Source organism: Ammospiza caudacuta, chromosome 15 (assembly GCF_027887145.1).
Source record: "Ammospiza caudacuta isolate bAmmCau1 chromosome 15, bAmmCau1.pri, whole genome shotgun sequence".
Lineage (NCBI taxonomy): Eukaryota > Metazoa > Chordata > Aves > Passeriformes > Passerellidae > Ammospiza > Ammospiza caudacuta.
Window position 1 is genome coordinate 7,999,746 of NC_080607.1, and position 25,423 is coordinate 8,025,168.

Consider the following 25,423-nt stretch of genomic DNA (forward strand, 5'->3'; position numbering starts at 1 on the left):
GCTACTTGCTTTTGTAAGTGTAATTGTAGCATGAATTGTCTGTGCATGGCTGGGCCTTTCATTGTTGTAAATACCCAGGCAAAGCAAGAGATTAAATTCTGTACAAGCTCTAAAGCACCTGCACTAAGTGTGAAACCTTTGTATTACAGCGGCCTGAGTGGGTCGCTGCTGGTGAGAGAGAGACGGTGAATCTTGTTTCTTGATCAGAAGGCTGAATTTATTAATATATGATATATACATTATAGTTATACTAAAAAAGAATATAGAGAGAGGTTTGCAGAGCAGCTAGCTAAGCTAAGAAGAGATAGAAAAGAACCCACAACAAAGTTGTGGCCAAGGACTCAGTCCCCTGGCTTGAACTGGTGATTGGCTCTTAATTATAAACATAGAAAATGAGCCAATCAAGGTGAATCCTATTGCATTCCACAGCAGCTGATAATAATTGTTTACCTTCTCTTCGGGGGCCTCTGGCTCCCAAAGACACAGAAATATGAAAGGAAGGATTTCTGTGGAGAAATGTCTGCGACACCTTTGCTTTCATTCGTTGCCGTGAAGATTTCAATAGAGTATGAAGGACTATTTTTCGGTTCCCTCAATTGGATTACAGGTCTTGTCACATTTGTGTGAGGATAACAATCTCTAGGATGTGAGGTAGCTTTATAACCAGACCCAAACCACTCTGCAGTCCCTCAGGCCATATCTGGCACTGTCCACCAGCCTGGGCTGCTACAGAAGAAGCCAATTCTGCAAAACAGATGGGCAATGGCATATGCAAAATTTAACTTCTTGCATAAATTCTCCAATTTGACCACAGGATTTATCCAATACCTAATACAGTAGGATTGCAGTCCCAGTAAATTTGGAAGTGCTTCAAGTGCAAAATCACTGCATTTCATTGTTGCTTATGGCACGTTTTGGCAGCTGTGATCAGTATTGAGCCTTTTCAGTCACGTTACTTGAAAATCTGACTCTCTGTCTCATCTGGGGTGTTTATGCCATAAGGAAAACAAAGACCTGATTGTACTGATTCACCCCTTTGAAGGCAATACCAAGAATTCTGATATAAATAGCAAAATACAGTAGGTGATCACAATAGTTGATTAGAAAAGTTACCTAATTACACTTTTTCCCCCCTAATTTGTTATTTAAAATCTGCTTCTGCTTTTCTTGCTTTGCACACAGTGTGGGACCTTGCTTCACTTTCTCTTTGCAAACTCCATGAGAGGATGGGAAGAGTTGGGGGCTGGCAGTCTTGAGTGGGTTTTCAGTATCAGACTATAATCTGAAATTATTTCAGTGTTACCAAAGGCTCCAGAATTCCATGGTTGAGCTGCTCCACTTCACCCAACCACCGAGCCACATTCTGCAGTGAGAAAATTAGGAGCAAATATCAGGATTCCAGACAGGTAACATCACTCTCAGATGGCTTATTAGCCACACTAGAAGATAATTCTGGAATCTTTTATCTTCAGTATTGGTTTTCAAATGACAGCTAAAGTTCACTGGAGAGGCAAGGCAAGGAAATCTGCCCAGCTACTGTGGGTGCTGCCTGCTCTGTGCATGGGAGATTTCATTCTCCTGTTCAATCCTCCTGCTTAATTTTAATTTAAAAAAGTTTAATATTTATTTTCCTTGATGATGTTGCTCTTATCCATAGCTAGTACCAGAGAGTCAATCATTTGAGCTGGAAGGGGATGGACACTTGTTTTTAACATTTTTTATGGCTCTGGTTCCTGTCAGTCCAAGCTGGACTGAGCTTCACAAGCAAAGAACAAATGTAGGTTGTCTGAGAAGGCTTTCCAAAGCTGTTTCTTCACCCTCATCAGCAAATTTAGAAAGAAATTTGAACCGAATGTGCTCAGCTCTGGGAGTTGCCATGGTTGCAACACAGACGATCTAAATGTGGGAGATTATATAATCAGACAGAATGACTATTTATACAAAGAGTTTAATTTAAACAAAAAAAAAAAAAAAAAAGGAGAGAAAAGCAAATGTGCTGCACAATACCTGACTCTGTCCCTACAGCAGAGCTGCAGGAGCACCAAGGTGTTAAATCCCAGTGCTCACACTTCCCTTCTTGGCAAGGTGTTTGTAATGTGCACCAAATCTGAAATAAAAACAAGGAAAGCATAAAGCAAAAAGTAGTGTAGATTACAAAGATCCATCCAGGCCAGAAGGAAGCTGTTTATTACACCTGGGTCAAAAGCAGGATCTTCTTAATGGAAAATCCTGCAAAGTTTTAAATCACAGTGGTGTTCTCCTCCTTTGGAAGGATTATCCTGTGTAATTCTGTAAATCAGAGGGGCTGATTTATCTTCCCCAGCAGTGATTAAACATATGGGAGCAGATTCTGTGGCTCATAAGATGTTACCTATAGATGGTCGTGTCCTTCCTTGTGGTTCAGCTCTTGTGCTGCTCCCTCAAGGCTACTTCCTTGCAATTCCCTGTCCTGCACATCCCGGGTTCGTCCCCACATCAGAGGCTGGCTGGAGTGGGATTCCCCCCTATAGATTTCCCTTTAAACAGCTCCTTGGGTCTGTAGAAATGCTGGAGCTCAGGGGGGATCTCCTCACAATGTGCTGTTACCCACAGTGTGGTGAAGAGCAAGGTGATAATCAATATTAACTGCAGGCAACGAGGGCAAAGAGCTGCAGCCCAAGGGTGAGGAGAATTGTTTTCCTGGAGCTCAGTCCCACCTTTGGTTACAGATTAGGCAGATGTGAAGAGATTGCTTTCATATCTTAACATTATACGACAAGTGCTCCCACAAGATCCCCCTTAATGCCCACTGATGGGAGGCTGGAAGGAGTGTGTATTTATAAAATAACTTTTTGGAGTGGGGGAACTTTCTGCCCAGTGACAGCAAACGCTGAAGCAACCAAACCAAGCTGATGCTGCATTCTGGCATCAATCAGCTGAGCCATTAGTCTTTACAGTGGGTGTTTCTCCTCCCTGCCTTTTACTTTCTGTGATGATAAACTTTCCATGGAAGTTTAGTTCCGCTCAAATGACAATGAGAAATGGGCTGGGGAACTGCAGGGAGCAAGGACAGAAGAAAATCTCTATTGCAGACACAAAAATGTTCAGGTTGCACGAGTAAATCCAGTTAGAGGAGAGAGATATACAGCAGAACCCATCTGTTCATCAGACCATGGAGGAAAGGGCTGATCTTTTTTCTTACTTTATTAATTTTCCAAGTTTTTTAATTACCTTGTAGTATAGTGTGGACACACCAAGACTGGGGTTTGAGTAGGAACGATCTCTTTTCAATTTTTGATGTGGTTGGCACTTGACCCCAAAACCCAGTGCTGGGTCTGACATAACTTCCCATGATGGGGAGTTCTGAGTTCTGGCTGACAGAGACATCCATGGCATCCATGGCATCCATGACATCCCTGATGGGCAGTGCTGAGCTCTGGCTGGCAGAGACACCCATGACATGCATGACATCCATGACATCCATGGCATCCATGATATCCATGACGGGCAGTGCTGAGCTCTGGCTTGCAGAGACATCCATGACATCCTTGATGGGCAGTGCTAAACTCTGGCTTGCAGAGGGAGGTTTGAGCTCCCCATGGGTGCAGGGAAGATCACAGTTTCTGTTACTGCAGGGCTCTCTGGGGAGATGGCTTTGAGGGGAACACACAGTCCTGCAAGGAAAACAAAATTGATGTCAGGCAGTTTTCTCTCATGGCTTGGGCTGTTGTGGGAGCTGGATCTTGTCTCACTGCTGAGAGAGACCTTGGGTGGCTGCAGAGTGCAGAACACACACAGCCCCTTTGGTAGGACACCCTGCTTTTTTCTCTTCAAATCCCATAGTTTGTGTCTCTTGCCATTGTAGGGCTCACCTCTTGTATCTTCCAGAGTGAAAAAGGCTTGCATACGTTGGCCCACTTCTGGGAAATTCTTTATTTTCATTTTAGAGGAGTAGAAAGAGAAACCTTACATTTATAAATCAAAGACTGATCTGTGTCTCTAAGCTGAAAGCAAGGTGTGAGAGAGGCCTTGCAGCAGCCTGGAGAAGGTTCCTGCTGCTCTGCTATAAATCTCAGCAAACAGGGATGCTGCAGCCAGCGCTCTGCTTTTACACAGGTTGTTGTCACTAAAAAATATGAGGATTTTTCAAAGGTGATTAATGCTGCTCTCCCATACCCTGAGGAGCCCCCAGCTTGCTGTCTGCAAGGCTTGTTCCAAAGGAGGGGGTAGGTGAGAGCTGGAGGAGGGTCTCAAGGCAGCAGGGCACAAGCGCCTTCACATGGTCAGAGAGCTGGAGGTGTGCAGAACCTGTGTCCAGGTTAAATATCTGCTGCTTCCATATCTTAGCTGGGACCTTTAAACACTGCTGCTGCAGGGCTCTGTCCACCCTTCTGCCACCTCCCTCTGGGTGAATAGCCATGGGTCACAATAAATGTGAGAACTGGTCTTACAGAGATGTGGGAAGCATTTCCCATTCACTTTTGTCTGTTGGGCCTCTTAGCTCTCAGTCTGGACAGGCAGAGGAGAATGTCCTTGCTGCATGTGCTCTGTGGTCACAGTCACAGGGTGGGGATGGTTTTGTTTTGCTGTGATGGTTTTGCTGTGTCTTATGCTCATCCTGAGGCACAGACAGCCCCTGCTTCCTGCACACCCTGCCTTACAGGAGGGTGACGCTGGTGCTGCTCCTCTGCCTTCCAACCTCCCTTGAATATGGTTCTATATAGAGGAAAGGATAGACAAGACAGTTTTAGAACTCAGGGAGGCTTGTGAGCTTGTCCCATCTTCTGTTCAGACCCCCATGGCCCAGTCTTTGACAAGGAGTGGGGTGGTCATTTGGGGTGGATTCCCCTCTCTGTGCTTCAGAGTCCTTTAGCATCTTCCTGGACTGAGTGAGCCCAGATTCCCCAAGGAGCAGTGGGTGCTTGTATGGGGACACAGTATGGGTGAATGTAGGTAATGTAGAATGTAATCTTATCCCCCAATGAGTTGCAGCTGGAACCAATTACTAAAGATTTGGAGCAGGCTGGATGATAACAGGCAACACCTGTAGCCAATAAGAACCGTGGTATAAAAGAGTGGATTGGTGAAAACTGGAGTCAGATGGCTACTGCAAGGACTAAGAGGAGGTAGTGCTTAGAGGAGCAGCCTGCAGGAGACATTGAGGAGGTGTGAGGCTCTGGCGATACGGAATCCTTGCACTATAATGATAATAGAATTGATATATATAAGGCAACAGGTGCTTTTCCAGGCTGATTCATCTCTCGACTGTATTAGCACCTCCAAAATAATTATTTCTTTCCCTTGACTTCAAGCTGGCTCACAGAAATGGAGACATTTACTTTTGGGCAAATAGTTCTACCCGGATGATCAACAGGTCCCTGAATCTGATCTGTGAGTATCAAAATTTACATACTGAGATCCCAGGTTCAGTTATTTGAAGATGTTTTGGTGTTTTATATTGAGATCTAAGGCAGTGTGCCTGGCATTGATTTAATTTCAGACATTCTTTTTCATTGGGAATCTTCTCTACAAGCTGTCATGTTTATTTTACCACCCCCCAAATCCTATTCACTTATACATGTTTCCTTAGTGGCATTTCTGGGATGACATGGGATTGTACTGAGGTCTTAAGAGGTCTTTTTTCATCTAGCCTTTTATCTTTCTAAAGCTCCATGTTATCTGAGAAGTACTTCAAACTGAATCTCACTGTCCTCTCATGTCTTCTAAGTAAAAAGTATGAAATAAGCTTAGTCCAAATCTCTGGGGGAATTTTTTTCTGATTGACAAGTCCTTGCAAATATGTCCTGGGACCTGTCTGTTCTGCCTAATAAATCATCATTAACTCTCAGCAGATGAAGAGAGATTCTCATCATCTGACAGGGTATCAATTCACTTGCCTTAATGTATGGAAGGTTTTAGGTCTCTCCCCCAGCGCTCTCCAAGAGAAGCTTTCTGTCAAGTGAAAAAATGGGATTCGGGCAGCAGAACTGAGCTGCCAGGTTTGCCAGTGATGGACGAGGCAGGTGGGAATGAGGCTCTTTCCTCCTCTGCTTTATTGATCCTGTGGCTCTGGCCAGTGTAGCAAAGCTTCCACAGCACTAAAACCAAGCAGGAAATGAAGAAGGGGGAGACAATGGCCTGAAATCAGAGTCAAAGCCTGGCTGCCCTTGGGGAGAGCTTTTGGGAGCCCATCAGCATCAGCAATGTCACCTCCAACCTGGGCCAGTGCATGATTCACAGGACAGAAAGTTACAGTCTGGCACCAGCCTGTTGCAATAGGATACAAAATGAACGATACACACAAGCTGGAATTTCTAAGGTAAAAAGAACATAGTTTATTTTTGAACTCTAATATTTATAGACTTTTGTCTTGGTTTGGAAAGACAGGTGTCTGCTAAGGAAGGCAGGAGCTTCCCCTGAAATAGAGAAAATGAACCTTCTCTCTTCCCCCCCCCCCCCGGCTCTGAATTGCAATAAATTTTAAATTAAGGGGCTCTCAGGCAACAAAAATTACAGGAGCAGGGATTAACAGTTCTTTAATAGGGAACAAAATAAAAAAATAAAATAAACAATGCAGTACACTAGAACAACACTGCCAGAGCCAGAACCCAGCCTGACACCCTGTGGGTCAGGCTGTTGGCAGCAGTCCCATTGGAATTGTGGCTCAGCCCTCCTGCAGTGTCAGGGCTGGTTCTGATGGAGCAGGGATCCTGGAGAAAGGTGCAGTCTCTTCCTCTGAAGATCGAGTGGAATGAGAGGCAGCTGCTGTTCCTCTGGGGAATCCAGTGGAGAAGCTGTGCTGGTGTTCCAGAACCTCTGGATTATATCCAGGTAGGAATGCTTGGCTCCTCCCTCTGGGCTCACATCTCCCAATGGGATGCTGTAGTTCTTATCAGCCATGCAGGGACATTCAATAGCTGTTATCAGCAGATGTCCCCTCCCAAGGGAGGAGTGATTGTGGTCACTCAAAGAGAGAGATAAGGCAAACTGCCCACTTGACAAAGGCAATCTGCCATACAGATGGCAATAGAATACATCTTGCCTTGCAGTCTGGAATAATTTTCAAAAGTGACCGTGGATTGGAGGGTGAAACTGCCACTTCTCCAGCTACCCTGGTCAAACTAACAGTCTATTAATTTTCTCTTCCTTCAGGAAGGAACGCAAAACAATAATTATTTACATGGGAAATGCATGAGAAACTCCATTACAAAATGCAAACATCAGAAGGCTTAGAAGAATTTAGAAGAACAGGGTGACACCATCCCTCTGGTAACACCACGTGAAAAGCAGTTTTCCATTTTCTTGATCTTTATCTTATTTAGGCACATCAACAAAGAGCTCTTCATAAGCAAATCAAGAAACCAATATATGCCAGGCAAGACATGGTTGCAGTGTTCAGTGTTGGCCAAACCTTCCCATGCTGGAATTGAGAGGCTTGCTCTGGTTGAAGGGATGTGCTTCACCTTATCTGCCATTCTCTCCTGGACTTGCTCGTTTCCGCTGTACAAAGCTCAAAAAATCTCCCAAAGCCCCAACCCGTCACATTGTCCTCCTCTGCCTTGGCCATTATTCTCAGGGACACTTTTTAATGTGCTAATAAATTAGAAGTAATCGCCCAAATGTGATGGAACCTTACAAAATAATAAAAACCAGAATGTTTTTATGTTATTAATTAATAAAAACCGGAATAGTTACAAAGTGTACAAATTCCTGCTAACATTAAATACAATCCAGTATTTCACTAAGGCCTTCGTTTTCTTTCCTTATCTTTCTCCTTCTTAACTATTTGTAGATTAAAAAAGATACTGCTATGTATAACTGCAGCTTATATTCGTTTGCATTTTTCCACATAAATACCAAGATTAAAAAAAAAAGAGAAAGATTTAAGGATTCTTCAACTTAATCTTTTCCCTGCAAGAGCTCAGCTATAAAGAAATACACCAGACTGAAGTGTTTTAATGCACTCAGAGAAGTGGCAGTACTGAAAAAACTGCAGTTTTTTAGTCATTGTGTTTGAATACCAGGATCTTGCTTAGGAAAATAAAAGCAGTTTATTGTCTGTTTGTTGGCTGAGTTGCTATGGCAGAGGGTTCAACATGAGTGGCTCTGTGGGGAGGCAAATACCTCCTGGTATCTAAGATTGGGCTGTGGCTCTGGAAGAACACAACAGAATTTGTGCTGCCTATCATAGGAGATGTGCAGGGAATATTCTAAAGGAGTCCAGGACATTCCAATATCCCAGCAGAATGTTTGTGCTCCCAGATATACCATAAGGGCACCAGGGAAGTCAGATAAACATGCTGAGGTTGTTGAAATTATTTGTCTGGAATCAAGTAGATGTGTCTTTGTCCAGCTGGGGGGAAGAAGTTGGGATGGAGAACAAAATTCTAAAGAAACACATAGCAGATGCCACCAACCAGTTGAAGGAAAGAGGAAGAAAGGAAAATTATTATGGTTGAGGCTGTTATGAAAACAGTCTGAGTGCCCAGATAAAGGAATTGACTGAAAAGTTAAATCCCAGAATAGTTTGGATTGTAAGGGACCTTAAAGACCATCTCCTTCCAAACCTCTGTCATGGCCAGAGAGACTTTCACCAGAGCAGGTTTCTCCAAGCCCTGCCCAACCTGGCCTTGAAATAAGTGGTTTTGTTCTGTTGATCACTAAAGTTTGTGTCATGGATTGCAAACAAGGTTAAAATATCTATTCAAATATTTCCATTCTGAATATGCAACTATTTGAATAGTCATCCTCTTAGGATTGTCCTAGAGGTAAATCAGTTCCTTTTTAATGTACAGCTTCTTTTCTGTCTTCTCCATTCCACAAGAAAGCTGAACTTTTGAGTCTGTTCTCCTTTCCAGCCTTGCCTCTATTAAAAAAGATAGATTATTTTTATTGTCTGGTCCAAATTTTCAAGCTTTTGACAAGGCTTTTGAAAACAACACAGAAAATAATAGTAAAACACCTATACCCCTCAAGATTTTGCCCAATGTTTAGGTTGTGAGAGCATAACCATGTAAAGGTGGCATCTGGGGAACTACTGCTTGCACTGCCTCTGAGGATTGAAGGAAAAACAGGGCTTGGGGCATGGAGCAAAAGATCAAAGAAATGTGCAGCAAATGGCCACCAACCAGCAGAAAAGATGAAGGAAGGAAAATGCAACTACTCACATGGTTTAGTCTGTGCTAGAGAGAGTCTGGGTGTCCAGATAAAAGAGACATCAATGGAAAGTTAAAATAAGCTGTAGAATCAGCCATCACTAAAGCATCAGTGTCAAGAGGCACCCAATACAGAGCAGAGTCCTTTTCTTTCTTATGTCTGGCAAGCAAAGGAGGTGTTGGATTATAAAAAGAAAATTTCTTAGAGTGCCTTCCAGTGCTCAGCCCTGAACCACTCAGTGCTTGGCACTCCTACAGCACCTCTCACCTGGGGAAACATTGAGTAGAGAGAACTTGTGAGACTTTTGTGGTGTGAGGTAAATCACATCACCCTGGACATCATGAACGTGCCCCTCTTGGATGGACTCCGAGCTGCTGAAGTGCCAGAGGACTGGGGTTTATTCAACTCCTCAGTCACAAAAAGCAGAAGGAAACAACCCTGTGGAATAGGAAATCAAGAGTTCTGCTGCTTTTTTTTTTTCTTTATTATGGCATGTGTCATAAATTTTCAAAGGGTTCCCAACAGCACGAACACTGTCAGGCTTGTTACAGCATCACGGTTTGTTTATGGCTTGGTTAACTTCACACACACATAAAAATCTACCACAGCTGTGTGGAACCCACAGCAGAAACTGACATTAGTTGCCTCGTGAACTTTGGTTTATTGTGATCCTAAATTAGGCCTCTTTCTGTAGGTAAGTAATATTGAGTAATTTGCAGTGTTCTGGAGGAGGTTAACCAAGTGTTGGTGTGTCAGTGTGAGCTGGGGCTGTGTTTTCTCATGGCCTGTTACTGAAATACTGCATCTGCTACCTTTCTGTTGATAGCAGCTTGAGAAAACCTGGCCAGTTTCCAGAGCAGCACCTTATTTTCATCACTGTCAGCTTCTGTCAGTTCATCTCTCAGTCATAAAATTTTTAAAACAAAGTCTACTGTCTGTTGTCTAATATTCCTTCCATTAGCCATGCCCTGCACTTTCATTGCAGGCATCTGACATTAACTTTTGGCACAGATAGTGTTTCACAAATCTAAAATACCTTGCTGACACTACCTGACCCTCTGAGCACGCTTAGGAAATTGCCATAACTATCTCTATTTTATAGAAAAACTTGAAAGGAGCCTCAGACAGAAGTGATACCACAATTTTCGTTCAGGGACGGTAATTTAGGTGTCTTGTTAGTTGTGCTCTCAGCACTTCAGCCTGAATTTCACTGCTGTTAAATAATCAGCTCTAACAGGATATGTGTTTGGTTTATTCTCCTGGAAACAAGGCATTGTGAGCAGGATGCCCTAAAAGGATGTGCACACAATAGAAATTTTAGCCCCTTTAAAACCTGAAGTTTCTGTCTTGAACAATAGACAAGGACTTAAGGAGCCTTGCAGATCTTCTGCAGGAATTTCAATGTGCTTACAACTTCTTTATTATCTGGTCTTCATTTTTTTCCCCCCTGTCCTTCATCTGTGCTGTTTTCCTGCAGTAATTTCACGACCTTCTGTTGAGGTATGATGTGTCCCAGCTAGTGGAGGTCTTGTTCCTTGGTATTGACTGTGCTGCATTATTGGAAACCTGTGGTTCAGTTTATAACCCATCATATTGTCCCTGGTTCTCTCCAGAGGAATAGTGCTTCTGATTAATTTTATTAGTGGGTTTATTTCAGTTCAAAATGAGGCGTGGGTTTCCAAGTGACAGAAAATAGTCCTTTTCTTAGAGTATAACAATGTAGTTCAGAGAGGTATTATCCAGAGAAAATGAGAAGATTTTAAAGGTTTCTTTAAAGGAAGAAAATTTCAGGCTTGATTAAAAACAGAACTAAAGGGGGAAAGAAAGGTTCAGCAGTAATTTCAAAACAGGAGTTGCAAAGATTTCTGCCATGGGTGACTGCTGTAGTCTATTACCTTCACAGCAACACAGTGCTGAACACTGGGTGGCAAAAATTTCATTAGGCTAGGAGCCAGTGTACAAAATGTAGAAATTTCCAGATAAAAGAGAGGGACTGACTGAGGAACTAAACCTTAATACAAGAAGAAAAGGGAGGAACCACAAATTGTGTGTCAGTCTTTCAATCCAAGGGCACCAAATGAGCTGGATTTAATGATCTTTTCATGAATAAGATTATTTGTCTTAATTATCTGATGCAATTGATAGAAAATGACCAATTCTGGAATTTTCCCTTTTCTCCCAAGACAGGCAGCATTCTTCCCCCACTGAGGACCATCTTCTTCACAAAACATTTCTTCGTTTTTATTCCAGCTTCCCACCTTTACACTGAGCTCCTTTCTCACCTGTGAATCATCTGCCTTGCCTCTTGATACCAGAAGTAAAATGAATACTACATTTTGCTTAAATTCAATGATCTTCTCTCCCAGCCCATCTCTTTTTAAAGCATTCATCAAGCAAATTATGGAGTCTCAAGAGAATGAAGCCTTACTGTTCAGCTCTTTCCTCCCATTTAAAGCAGTGAAGGCAGGGAGCAGAAATTAATGTAACTTTTGTCTCTGCCTTGACTTGAGAGCTCTTAAAACAGAGCATTTCCTTTTATCAAAAGCTCTCTCCAAGGTGGTGCTCACTTATTCAGAGTCTGTGTGCATTCATCTTCCCCCATGCTTCAATAATCACACAGGGGAGGTCTGTTGTGGAGGATCCTGGCTGGAATTCCACCCGTGTTCTGGTTTAAACTGGGGGTTAATGGTTTGATACCTTTGTAGAACGAGCCCCTGTGGGGCAGGGAGTGCTCTGGGAGCACTGGGAGCTCAGCCCATGGTTGTTGGCTCTGCTCACCCCTTCACACTGGGGCTTTCCAGTGAAGTTTTTCAGTGTTAGAAAGTCCAGCATTGCTTCCTTCTAATGTCCTTTATTGTGCCAACTGCAGTGACTTACTTTTCCTGGCTGACATTTCTATACTTTTGTAAATGAACGATTGCACTGCCTGGTTCATGGTTATGCACTTGTTGACAGCTACATGTTTAACTTCATTTTTATGAGTTATTTACAAGGGCAGAGTTAATTACAATTGTTTTTTACCCGGTTTGTATATAGGGTACATACAATTAATGTGAAATATTTCAGATATCTGTGATTTTTTTTTCTGAAATGGCAAAGGCTGAACTATTGCAGAACATCAAAACCAAACAAGTAACCCCTTTCCCCAGGAGCTCTAATTTAGAATAAGCTTCCAGCCCAGCACTTACAAATCAAATAAAGATTTGTTGTGACAGTATTTTGTACTTCCAGGTGTCTTTATATTCCTGGTATGCCCATTTCCCCTGTATAAGATATTCAAATTTTCATCCTTTACGTAAAAGCAATTTCATTTTGCATCACTTGTTGTTGCATAAAGTAAATCTACAGAGGTAGGTGGTTTTTAGCAAATTTATTTATACTGTAAGTCTCCTCAGCAGATCATTGGTGAGCCAACATATCAAGACAGACCTTGAAAAGCAGAAGGAGAAATTGAGAAAAGGAAAGGAAGATAAATAGGTTCAGAGTTGGTCATAGTTTAAGAAGGTTTAAAAGCATTGACAGGAAGAAGAAAAGACTGATGGAATTCCAGAGCTGGCACAAAGACAGGCCTTGCTCCACTTACCCCACTACCCACCAAAAGAAATAATGCAAATCCTCAGTGATTAAAAATTACTTTGAATCAGTCCCAAATAAGGAGAAGTCTGACCTCATCATGAGACATCCCGTGTTCTCATTTCTTTTGGTTTTAACTTTTTAGGATCCAGAATACAAACCTTCTTAACACAGGGTAACAGACAGAAATTCCATCTGTGAACTTCAGTTGAATTGGGAGTCGTTGGGAGTGGCCCAATTATTTTCCTTGAAAAGAGGGCTGAAATAAGGATGTCAGCATGACCCTCATAGTATATGAACATATATATATATATATATACACATATCTATCTATCTATCTATCTATCTATCTATCTATCCATATATATCTATCTATACATACATATATATATGTATAATGTGTATATATGTATATATATGTGTATATATATGTGTGTGTATATATATATATATATATATATATAAAACTAGTTACACAAACATTTGGGATTTGAATTAATAGACCCCAGGCTCCTTAATCCCATGGCAACAATCAGCCTTAAGGATCTTATAACCTATCATTACAGATATAGGAAAAAGAAAAAGTAGTTGAAGAATGGAAGATATTAGGTAGGAAGTAAGGTTTTCATTTTAACAATATTCCTTAATCCTTTTTCCTTTAGCTATTTCTAAGGACAAGTCAGGTTTGGATACTTTCAGGTGGTGTAAAAAAAAAAATAAAAGAAATATTTAGGAGAAAAGAGCCGTTAGTGGAGATAAGGGAGCTGATGTTACTGCTGCTGCTATTGTTCCTGTTGAAATCTAATTCTAATGCCTGAGGGGAAAAAATAAAAAGGAAAAAAAAAACCCCGAGACACTCACACCAGGAGCAAGAAGAGATTAGCAAAGAAAAGATGCATCCTCTGTCTTTTGTGGGACAGATTGTCCCTGGCAGTTATGCTTGGAGAGAAGCAGAGAGAGCCTGTGATCTGATCAGCTTCTCCAGCACTGATTGGGGCTACTGGAACTTTGCTTTTAGCTTCATTTCCAGCAGCAAACACAGCTGTGCTGCAAAGAGATAGTGAAGTCTTGCCTGGCTGACCCTGCCTTCTTTGTTCTAATAGAAGAAGAAAATAGAGGAGGAGAATAGAAAACATAAGTAGATCTGTGAGGAGTACAAATTACTGAAGCCTTGTTTTCTACAGATATGTGTCCAGTGCCTGACTGGATTTCCTGCCTGGGAAGCTTACTGTGGAAATTCTTGTCCCCTTATCTTGGGGCTTTGAGCAGCCTGGTGTAGTGGGAAGCTTCCCTGCCCATGGCAGGGGGATGGAATAAGATTTAAAGTCCCTTCCAACCCAAACCACTCTGTGACCTATTGTCGGAACCCAGGACATTCCTCTGGGTGCCCTGGATGGCTCAAGCCTCTGGCAGGGGGCTCGGAGGCCTTGTCATGGAGTCAAAAACACCTGTGCCTTCAATTTTAACCCAAGGAAATAACTACCAACTTTATGTGAAGATTTACAAGCCATGAGAGTTTAAATAGAATGATAGTGAATTTGTCACAGGGTGAAAAAGTAAAATTTTGCGGTTTTAGAATGGGGATTTAGAAGCCAAGATGAAGGGATTTGGGTGTACCTTGTCCTTTTTCTTCTTCTTAGCCTCCATCGTCTGGGTGATGGTGACATTTCTGGATTGGTTTAGAGTAGAGACAAACTGTCTAACATAGGTGATAGGTATTGGAAAATTATTGTCAATAAAGTACACATAGTTCATAGTATAAAAAGCCAACACCACCCCAAGGGCAGTGACTGTGCTACAATCCGACCTGCTGGACAGATCTCAGCAGGTCAGAGAAAGAATGGAATAGATAAGAGAAAATAAACAACCTTGAAAAGCAGAACCAACGAATCCTGACTCCTTCAATCTCAGAGCTGGGGAAAAAGAGACTTTCTAACACGTTGGGGTCATTTCAACTACAGAGACTGAGAGCCTGCCATTTCTAGGGGTATTCCTCCTTGCCCCTGTCCCAGCTGCCCATCCTCAGCACACTTGTGAGGATCCAGTTGTCTTTGAGCTTTGCACTGTCAGTTCTGCTCAAGACAGAGCTGCAGGCTGAGGAGCTGTGTGTGAGGTGAAGGGATGAGAAAGACAGCGGTATCACATGAGCCTTGTTTCCATAGTAAATGAGTCTGAGAAGGTGGAGGAAGAAAGAGGAGCCATATGGCAAGTGGTGATGGCAGGAACCAGAGCTCTCTTCTGAGGGTGGCTTCAGGGTTTAGTCATGTGTTGAAGCCAGAGATATAATTTCTCTCCATCAGCCAGATGCTTTAGAGGATCACACGGAGTTGCAAGAGCATCGGGGATCCAGGAAAGATAAGATTTGTTGTTATGGTAAACACTGTTCTTCTTCATGTCCTTCTATCCAATGTCACAATAGTTGGTCACATTCCCTTTTAGATTATTTATTTGTTTATTCATTTTATTTGACAAAATATCCAAATTCTGATGGCTCACATTGTTTTTCAGGCCATTTTTTCCCTTCTACTAGATGAGGTTTCTTCCACCCAGCCTGGCAGGAGCCTCTGTTGGGGGCTCCCCAGACCCCATCACATCTCTTGGAGCTGGCAGTTTCCATCTGATCTGTAATTCCTGACTCCTCTACATCCAACCCCAGCATCAGCTCAGACCATGGGGCATGTGGAGCTGGTGCCAATTAATAGGACAAGAGGAAAGGGCAGGAACTAGTGCACAGCAAGTTCTACCTAAGTATGAGGAAAAACTTCTTTGCTGTGAGTACTGGAAGAGATTTTCCAGAGAGGATGTGGAGTCTCCCTTGATGCCTTGGGTTTTAGCTTTGATATTTTTTAGATTCTTTGCTGCCTGGTATGTAACTCTGAAATTTCCTTTTAGGTGTTAACAGGTTCTCTTCACAGGGTGGTTTGACAAAGCAATCCCTTCCCAGCTGGAGAATGAAGAATAACATTTATTAAAAAAGCACAAACAACAGTGAAGGGGGCAAGGCAGGGGGCTGAGACTTCATGACCTGGAACTGCAATTGGACAATTGAATCCAATATGTAGATAAACCAAAACTCATAAAAGTGTAAAAACTCGTAACTGAAATTCATCTTGGATTCAACCTGGGTGTAGCCCTGGCCAGGCTCTTGTGCTGCCCGAGGTGTGTCATTTTAAGGCCTTGCAATAAATACCTGTTTTGTCCATTTAGATCTGTCTAGTATCTGTTCCAGATCAGAATCTCAAGGCATCACCCTCACTGGAGACATTCCAGACCCATCTGGACCCAGCCCTGTGCTCTGAGCAGGGAGTTTGGCCCAAGTGACCCACTGAGGTCCCTTCCAAGCTGAACCATTCTACTAGAATTCTGCAGTCCTGGGCTGGAAGAATTCAGTGGCAGATGCCCTACATTTTCCCCATGTGCTTGGAAGGCCATCAGCTCAGGAGGTGTGCTCTTGGTAGGACAGGCAATGTCCCCAGCAGCGGTGACACCGCCACCGCGGGTCCTTCAAAGCAGCTGCACGTGATGCTCGTGCCAGGAATTGTGCCACCGCCTCTGGATGGCTGATTGAATGCAACTTGTTTGCCTCTGCCTGTCTCCTTCCCTCGTGCTCTGAATGATTCACTGTCAGAGTGAGGATGAAAGAAAGCAGAGCACAAAGGCACCTTTGTCTGCATCCCTGCTCTCCGCAGAGCGTGGCCGCACGGGGACCCAGCTCCGCGTCCCAGCCTTGAGGATGCTGCTCTGGGGGGCTGCTGGAAATTAGGGGCACTTCTGCACCTTGTGTCGGGTCAAACCCAAGATGTCCTTGCCCCTTGGGCTGTGCTCAGCCCCTGGGCTGCAGGGCAGAGAGGGAGGGTGAGGTTGTCCTTTGCCAAAGTGGCAAAGAGTGAATTAACGCAGCGGGTGACGTTTCGTTGCTTTTAAGTAATTGTCAAACATAATGGCAGTTACCTGCCTGTTTTCTTGAGGGATTTGTACTGAACAAGGGGAAGAGCTGCTAACAGGATCCCAGGGTTGAGGAGAGATTTGAGAGGAAGGATCAGAAGAATTAAATATGTGACATGTAGCGAGGAAAGATGATAATGAATGGGTATATCTGCCTGTGCTGCTCAGTGCCAGCCACTTGAATGAATTTATTTAGGGAACAGAAGCAAAATAGCTGAATTGCTGTGGTTCTCCATCCAGAAACATCCTTTTTTCCCCTCAAAAATGTCAGTTAGCTTAAGGAAAACCTTCTTTCCAGTCACATGGGGCTGAATTGTTCCCATAAGCATATTTTTGGGGTGATCCAATAGCCATTCAAATCTATGGAAACCCTTTCTTGGATCAAGATTTTAAATCCAGCTGTTTGAGGAGGAAGGGATGTGATAGAGCTCTGTATATTTTGGAGGCTGTAAATGCTGAGGTGAGAGGAAGGGGTTATTTCATGTAGCACAAAGAGATCTATTTAAGCACAGAGCTGCACTAAAATAGGAATTTTTATATGAGCCATAAGAGTGTCAGATGGCTCAGATAATAATAATATCACATAAAATAAAGTAATTGTATTGTATAAAGGTTGTCAGTTTATTTGCAACACATCTAGTCATAAAGCTGATCATTTTCTGTTAAATTAAAGTTGCACAACTTGCCTCTGAGCAAGAAATAAAGGCCTGGTGCTCTTTATTCCATTTTTGTAATTTGGCTTGCTCTGTTTATTGGATTTTTAAAGTCATTAAGTGAAAGACAGAGGGCCAGACGTCGACTCACTCAAATCCAGTCCATTTCAAGTGAATAAGTGAAGTCAGCCTTGGAATATTGCTTTTAAAAAAGCTCTTGGATGATGGAGAGTGTCTCTAGGAAGGCAAAATGAGCATCAGGACTCGGCAGGGTTAAACCAGGCAGGACAGGGCAGCAGGAGGATGTTGCATTGAGTGCACTCAGGGGCATGGACTGGAACCTAATGGGGCTCTTACCTTGCCTGGAAACCACTTGTAGCAGAAAACTCTCTGTTGCAGAAAAGCATAGGGTAGGAAAAATTAGGATGGAAGCTCAGATTTTTATGAGGAGTGCCAAAGTGGTTCCCATTCTGTATTCTCAGCAGCAAGTCTTGTACATCTTCCATCACAGGGCATCAGTTTGGTGGCCTGCATTAAGTGGCACAGCAAATAGCACTCATATTTTATTTACTCTCTGGAATGGGACATATATAATTGTCAAAACTCATCATAAAACCTCTTTTTTTTGGTCCTTGATAAATGAGTTTAAAACTCCAACCCTTCAGATCAGCGAGTAAGGAAGATGAAGTAGTAAAGCAGAGAAGATACTTATTGCCAAATGGATTAGGAATTTGAGAACTCCCTCTATATAGACTATAAGTCCCAAATCAGATTTGATAAATCAAGTGATATTAGAAGAGATCTTCAGGGCTCAGTAGACTTAAATATTGCAAGGAACTATTACTGTCATATCCATCTCAACACACAACAGTGCTGTATATTAAATGGCAATGGATCAGCCTCCCTCTGCTTCTTAAATATTCCAAAGACAATAGATCAGTAACTTAATTAAATAATATAAAAAAGCAGTCCAAGTGGAGCTGCATGAAGGACGATTTCTGGCTATTAATTTATTTGCGCATTACTTCTGAGCAGCACAATATGCTTCCCCTCCATGGGGGCAGTACAGCCACAGCTGGGTATACCAGAGACATAGCTCAGATCTCTCAGACTTGAATGTGATTTTCAGGTTTTTATTAAACTTATTCCAGCTAGCAATGAAAGCAGGGTTAGAGAGTGGTCTCAACCTCTCACAGGTTTGGACAGCACAGTCAGGGAATTTACACTAGACCTTTAATCCCTTCTGCTCCAGAAGGGATTAACTGGACAACTGGATATTCCAGCTCTGTCCAGAGTCGTGGTGAACATGTTGCTGGGAATGCAGCTCCTTTTGCTGGTGGAGAGTCACTTCAGGTCCAGGTGAGTTCAAGAGTGACACAGGTGATGTGTAAGGAGCCCCTGGGTGTGTGACATGCTGTACTAAATTGACAAACCCTGGGAAAATGAGTCAGTTAAGGTACCAAGGTGCTGCTCCAGCACACTCAGAGTTTACAACACACAGCCTATTGTATTTGTGGGGTGCCCTGATGAAGGAAGGAATGATGAATCTGACTCCATGTTCTCAGAAGGCTAATTTATTATTTTATTATATTATATTAAACAATACTATACTATACTAAAGAATACAGAAAGGATACTTACTGAATGCTCAAAAGATAATAATGAAAACTGGTGACTCTCTCCAGAGCCCTGACACAGCTTGGCCCTGATTGGCCAAAGAGTGAAAACAACTCCCAGCAGAATGCAATGGAACAATCACCTGTGGGTAAACAATCTCCAAACACATTCCAATGTGAGCACAACACAGGAGAAGCAAATGAGAGAAGAATTGTTTTCCTTTTCTCTGAGGCTTCTCAGCTTCCCAGGAGGAAAATCCTGGGCAAAGGGATTTTTTCCGAGAATGTGAATGCCCCAACAGCTCCAGTTTAACATGCTCTGGGTAAGACTTTGGAGCAGTAGAGAAGGCCTCTTTGTTCTCACCTGGTTTAGTGTCTAGTGCTTCATGGAAATAAAATAAGTGGCATAAATCTGCGAGCCTGTCACCTCCAGGGCTAGAGGCAGATCAGGGGACCAAAGGGTGCCTCCAAGGGATCCACCTGTGGCAGGACATGCCCCCCCAGCACAGCAGAGCTCACCTGCTCTGCCCATCAGCTGGTGGTGTTCAGGACATTCTCCCCTCACATGAACTGATGAGATAACCCAGGCCACCTCACTGGCCTCACTAGTAAATCCTCACTGGCTAGGGAGTTATTTCTCTCTCTGGTGCCAGGGGTGGAATTCCCATAAACAACTAGCCCTGAGAACAAGACATGGGGAAATAAGCTGGAATTCCTGACTGAGAGACACTACTTTTATAAACTATAAAAACTACACAAACTTTCATGAAGACAGAAGCCTCCTACACACATCCAGGGAACATGTAGGATTTCTCCTGTGGAGCTTGGGTACAAATTCTGTGGATACTTTCATGGGAACTGAATGAAAGAATTCTATGCGTACTCCATCAGTTTGGGGATAAATTACATTAAATCCTAGTCTATACTATTTCTTCACTAGCTGTAATATACTTATCTTTATTTTCTGTTATTTCTCAACTGTATTTTATCTACTGGTAATTATTTTTGTTTTATCCTGTGCAGTGAGAAGTCTGTTCAAAGTCTTATGTCTGTTAAATTTGTCTAATCAATAAATAATTCATTTTGCAACAGACCTAATCAGCCATTATTAAGAACTTGTGAATGAGAACAATCTGGGACACAGGCTGCCTCAAACAGAGCTACTGCCAGAAATCTGAGTCAAGTCCTGCCCAAGCTCTCATCTCTATTTTTAACAACACATCCATGTCTCTGCACTCCTCCTGCCCTCAGCTCCCACATGCCCTCATTCCAGGGGAGCTCTGGAGAGCCCAGGAGTGTCATTCAGCTGCTGGGGATGGCATGAGCCAGCACAGAGACAGAGCTGGGGGTCAGCACCTGCCACGTGTGATGGGTTCCTCTTCCACAGAGGCATTTCCACAAGGTAGATGTTCCTTCCCAGCCACCAAGCTTCTTCCAGAAGTTTTCTAATCAAATGCAAAAGTCTTTTAGAGCAAGCAAAGGGTAATTTTGAGGACATGCATGAGGTTTGGAGAATAGTTACTCAGTGCAGTTCTCTGCAGGTGTGTCTTGGTTTCAAAAGCCAGGGGTCTGCTAAGGAAGGCAGGAGCCTCCCCTGAAATAGATAAAATGAACCCCCCCAGCTACGAATTGCTATAAATTTTAAATTAAGGGGCTCTCAGGCAACAAAAATTATGGGAACCAGAATAACAATTTTTTATTAGAGAAGAAAATAAAGAGGTAAAATAAACAATGCAGTAAACTAAAACAGCACTGCCAGAGTCAGAACCCAGCCTGACACCCTGTGGGTCAGGGTGTTGGCAGCAATCCCATTGGAATTGTGGCTCAGCCCTCCTGCAGTGTCAGGGCTGGTTCTGCTGGAGCAGGGATCCTGTAGAAAGGTGCAGTCTCTCCCTCTGAAGATGCAGTGGGAGAAGAGGCAGCTGCTGTTCCTCTGGGGAATCCAGTGGAGAAGCTGTGCTGGTGTTCCAGAACCTCTGGAATATATCTGGGTAGGAATGCTTGGCTCCTCCCTCTGGGCTCACATCTCCCAATGGGATGCTGTAGTTCTTATCAGCCATGCAGGGACACTCAATAGCTGTTATCAGCAGGTGTCTCCCCTGAGGGAGGACTGGGTGTGGAAGAGATAAGGAAAACTGCCCACTGTCCAGAAGACAACTGCCATACAGATGGCAAAGAGAATACAATTTGCTTTGCAATCCAGGACAAGGTGTCCGTATTTCTTGGTAGGCAGTTTGGTGCTCTAAATTTCAGCTGGGGTACCCACAGTGTGCTGAAGATGTGGCTGTTAACACCATTCAATTGTCTGTGTCTTCACAGCCAGTTCACATTTTGCTTTAACTGGGGTCTGACAGCTCCAGTCCTGCTAACTCCTGTACAGATATCAAAATAACAGTACTTATCCCTGATAAACTGAGGATTATTTCACATCCACTTTTTTTTTTTTCCCTTCCAGCCTCCTGTGAAGTCTAAAAGTGGCTGCTAGGTAGTCAGCTCAAAAAAAGAGAGGTAAAAGCACTTTCATTGACTTACTCTATAACCTACCTTAAAAGGCTGGGTTGAATTCCACAGACAGAATGTTTCTCCCTGGTAATTATGGTCATTTTTCATTATTATCACAATCAGGATCCATTTAATAGAAGATATTCTCTTTAGTAATTCCTTTTTATGCTATTTGCCAGTGCATGTGCATTGCCAGCACCTATTTTTCCATGTCCAGGTTATGGAATGACAAGCAGAGATTGGCCAGGTGCAAAATAGGTGTGTGTGCAAAAAGGTGAATTACTCAGATTTGGAAAGGAACCCTCCATAAAATCATCTGAGACAGGGAGATGGTGGTGTGATGTCCAATATAATTGAGCAGTAGGGCTGGAAAGGCTTGTCAGAGGACTTGGATGAGGCTCCAGAGGAAGGGAATTCTGTCCAATTGGACAGGCACCCTTGGCTCTGAAAATCAGGCCTGGATGTGTACAAATGTGTAGATTTGATGAGCCTATTTAAAGGGAAACTAATTAGAAATATAGACAATCCACCTTTCTTAAATGGAGTTATTGTAGTCTCTGATCCATAAATCTGACATTTATACACATTTATATGCTATTGCTTAATGAATACCTGATTAAGGAATACAGCTGCCAAGTGAATAAATTTGTTGTTAATCAAATGATCCCATAAAGACAGATCATCAGACCTATTAGAATATATTCATTTGGCAGATAAATCTGCTTGCTGCAGCCTGTTAGTGCAATGTGTAATGCAAATCAAATTGTTCTTTAGAGCTAAACCTTCATCTTTGCCAGAATAAAAAAGACTTTGCACGGAGCAGATGAGATGAAATCCTATATTTTTATGGAGGGTGTGAAAGCCCTTGGCATTATGTCTTGTATTGAAAGTAAATTTCACCCTAATTGAACACTAAAGACTGAGGAATGCTTAAGTCTGTGCACTGAAGATTTTACTGTGGTATATAATTGCCTCCCTTTTTTGTTGCTGTATCTAATTCAGCAGTATAAATTACCAGCTTAATTTTTGTCTTATTGTGTGATGTACTTATACTATTATTTTGTACTACCAAGAATTAGCAACTGGCATTTGTGTTTATAGATCCTTTCATCCAGGGAAAATCTAATAACAACATTGGTCTAAATATTGCATTAAAGGGCTGAAGCATGTTGGAGATGAAAAGATAGCCTGAGGTAACTGTGAAATGGCCACAGTGTTTACAGGGATGTGTCAAAACACTACAGTGACTCTCAGCAGCTTTGCAATGCTGGTATATTTTTGAATGCAGATTTGAAGGGCTGTTTGCAGAGCTGGGTTTCATGCTGAACCATGAAAAGTGTATTTATGTTTCAGATATGAAAGGAAGGCAGACACAGGGCCTCTAGTCGGTGCTGGGAACTGCCCACCCTCCTCCAGCAGGCACTGATTCTATCAGAGTCAGCTCAAGGAGCTCAGTCTGTGAATTTCCCTCATGAGGAACCTGCTGATGCCTTTCCTCCAGCCCCTTGCCAAGGCTGGGCAATATTTTGAAGGGAAATGATGCACCTGTGCACAGCTGAAGTGTTCAGGGCAGGTTTATATCCAGCACAAGCCTTTTTACCCTGATCAACATGCAAAACTCCTGGCTGCCTTGCACAAAACATTAAATCAGGCACTTGCTCCATTTTTCCACTTCCAGCCAAGTTTTACTGCCCCAGCTACTTCTCCTCTTCAGCCTACTTTTCACCTGAGGAATATTGGCTCATGATAATAAATATAATAGTTCATGTTCAGTTGAAATTATTCCTACTAGGTTTATTGGTATCTGTGAAGGAATAAAGGACGTGAACAAAAAGTTCAAGAGAAGGGGAAAATGTTTGAGAGGTTCTTTTTTGGGACTACTTGGTCCAGACTGTAGATAGGAAGAAGTCCCATATTTCCCCATATTGTTTTCTTCCTCTGGCTGTGGAGAACTTGCTGGGAAAGTGGAAAAGGCTTGGATAGGAGCAGGAGGAGGCTGGGCTGCAGTTTCCACCCAGGCCACCACCAAAGGAGCTGGGCTGAGGGAACAGAAGACAGTGTGTCCAGGGTGTCACCATGATATTTTCTGAAAAATCCCTTTGCCAAGATTTTTCTCCTGAGAAGCTGAGAAGCCTCAGAAAAAAAATGTCAACAATAATTATCTGATTGCTTGGAATGTAGTTTAAAAGTTGCTTACCAACAGGCACATCTTTGATTAGTTCCATGTGAATTGTTTTTAATTAACGACCAATCCCAGTCCAGCTGTGTCAGACTCTGGTCAGTCACAGGTTTTTATTATCATTCTTGCTAAGCCTTCTGATATCTCTTTTCTCTTTCTTTAGTATAGTTTTAGTATATAATATAATGCAACACCATATCATATCATATCATATCATATCATATCATATCATATCATATCATATCATAGCATATCAATCATATTTTTAAGAACTTACAGTTAATTCTTATCTCTCACTTTGTCCTGGAAACCTTCACAACTCTGCAACACCAGGGAAAGGCTGTCCTCATCCTGCAGATAACTCAAGAGCAGAGGAAAGGAAAGCACCACGGCTGCCTCTTGTTTGCTGGGCTGCTCCTGGCACAGTAGAGTTTCCCACTCTATCTACTGTGCAAGATTGAATGTCAAAATCTAATCTAGTGCCTTATTAATTGCATTTATCATGTACTTTGACCATCTCACATGAGACTTACCCATTAATTTGTCTCTGATGGCTTGACTTGCTCTTAAGAAATCTTTGGAGCTGCTTCAGAAAATGTTTTTCAAGACATATTCTGGACAATTTCTCCTTAAAACCCAATTAAATCTCCTCAGCCTGCTGCAAGCATTGCCAATGTAACTGTATGGAATGCAGCTCAATCTGCTTGTTTGTGCTGGGAATGTTCTGCTGGGCATGGACTGGCCAGTGGGCAAATACAACCAGTCAGGAATGCAGAGCTTGAGCCAAATAATCCAAAAAATGCAACAGAGAAAATTAAGACTCAAGTGGATTGGAGATTTGTCTTTATTTGCATTGTTATTCTTGCTTACAGATGTGTACAGATGTGTGCACACTGCAGAGCTCAGAGCTGCTCCTGGTGGTTTCCTGCTTTTTTATGGATGCTCTATCCCTGGCAGTGCCCAAGGTCAGGCTGGACAGGGCTTGGACCACCCTGGGAAAGTGGAAGATGTCCCTGCCCATGGTTGGGGGTGGCACAGGATGAGTGGTATCAGATGAGCTTTAAGGTTCCTTCCAACCCAAACCATTCCACAATTCCACAATTCTATGATTTCTCATTCTACTCCCAAGCAAACTCCAAGTCCATATCTAAGAAGCTTTCCAGGATGATTAATGGGCCACATGAAGGCCTCAGATATTCCTTTTTTTCCTAACATACAGTGTATTATTCTTTCCTCTAGTATCAGTTCAGAAGGAGTCTTGATGTTTTTTATTCTGGAATTTGTACAGAACCTTTTCTTCACTGTGAGAAGTTTCAGCTGAGATTTTTGCACTCATCAGCATTTCTCAGGTTTGTCTTGAATAACTGAAATGTTGCTGAGAACAACAAATATTGGTTTTGACAGTCCCAGAAGTTTTGCACACAGTGGAATCCAAGCTTGTGTCTCAGTTGTGTCAAAAGGTCATTTAAAATTATTTTTTAAAATGTTTTTTTGAAGTTGACAAAATAAACTGAGCACACAGAGGCTCAGCAGTAAGAAATTTGGAAATCTATATTGAGAAGCAACAAATGTGTATAACCCTAGAAAAAAACCAAGGATTCACCTGAAAGTAGTGAGATACAATGGGATAAGGGGACAAGTGTGATTTTTTTTCTTTTTTATTTTGCAGGTTGCATATCAGGAGGGGGAAATTGGCAAAAATACCTATTCAATTCAGAACAGACAGCAGAAGAAAGATTAAGCAGTGATTTTAAGCATGCTGTCTGAAGAATCAGGTTGTGCATATGCTTAGGGTATGCACAGCTCTGTGATCCCACATC

General features: G+C 42.5%; 1 long non-coding RNA gene across 1 annotated transcript; it reads left to right on the forward strand.

The window, feature by feature from the left end:
- Positions 1–5,289: 5,289 nt before the first annotated feature.
- LOC131564494 (uncharacterized) lies at positions 5,290–7,830 on the forward strand. The gene is made up of 3 exons (XR_009275386.1): positions 5,290–5,370; positions 5,892–6,298; positions 7,132–7,830. It is a non-coding gene; the product is annotated as an uncharacterized LOC131564494 (long non-coding RNA).
- Positions 7,831–25,423: the final 17,593 nt, after the last annotated feature.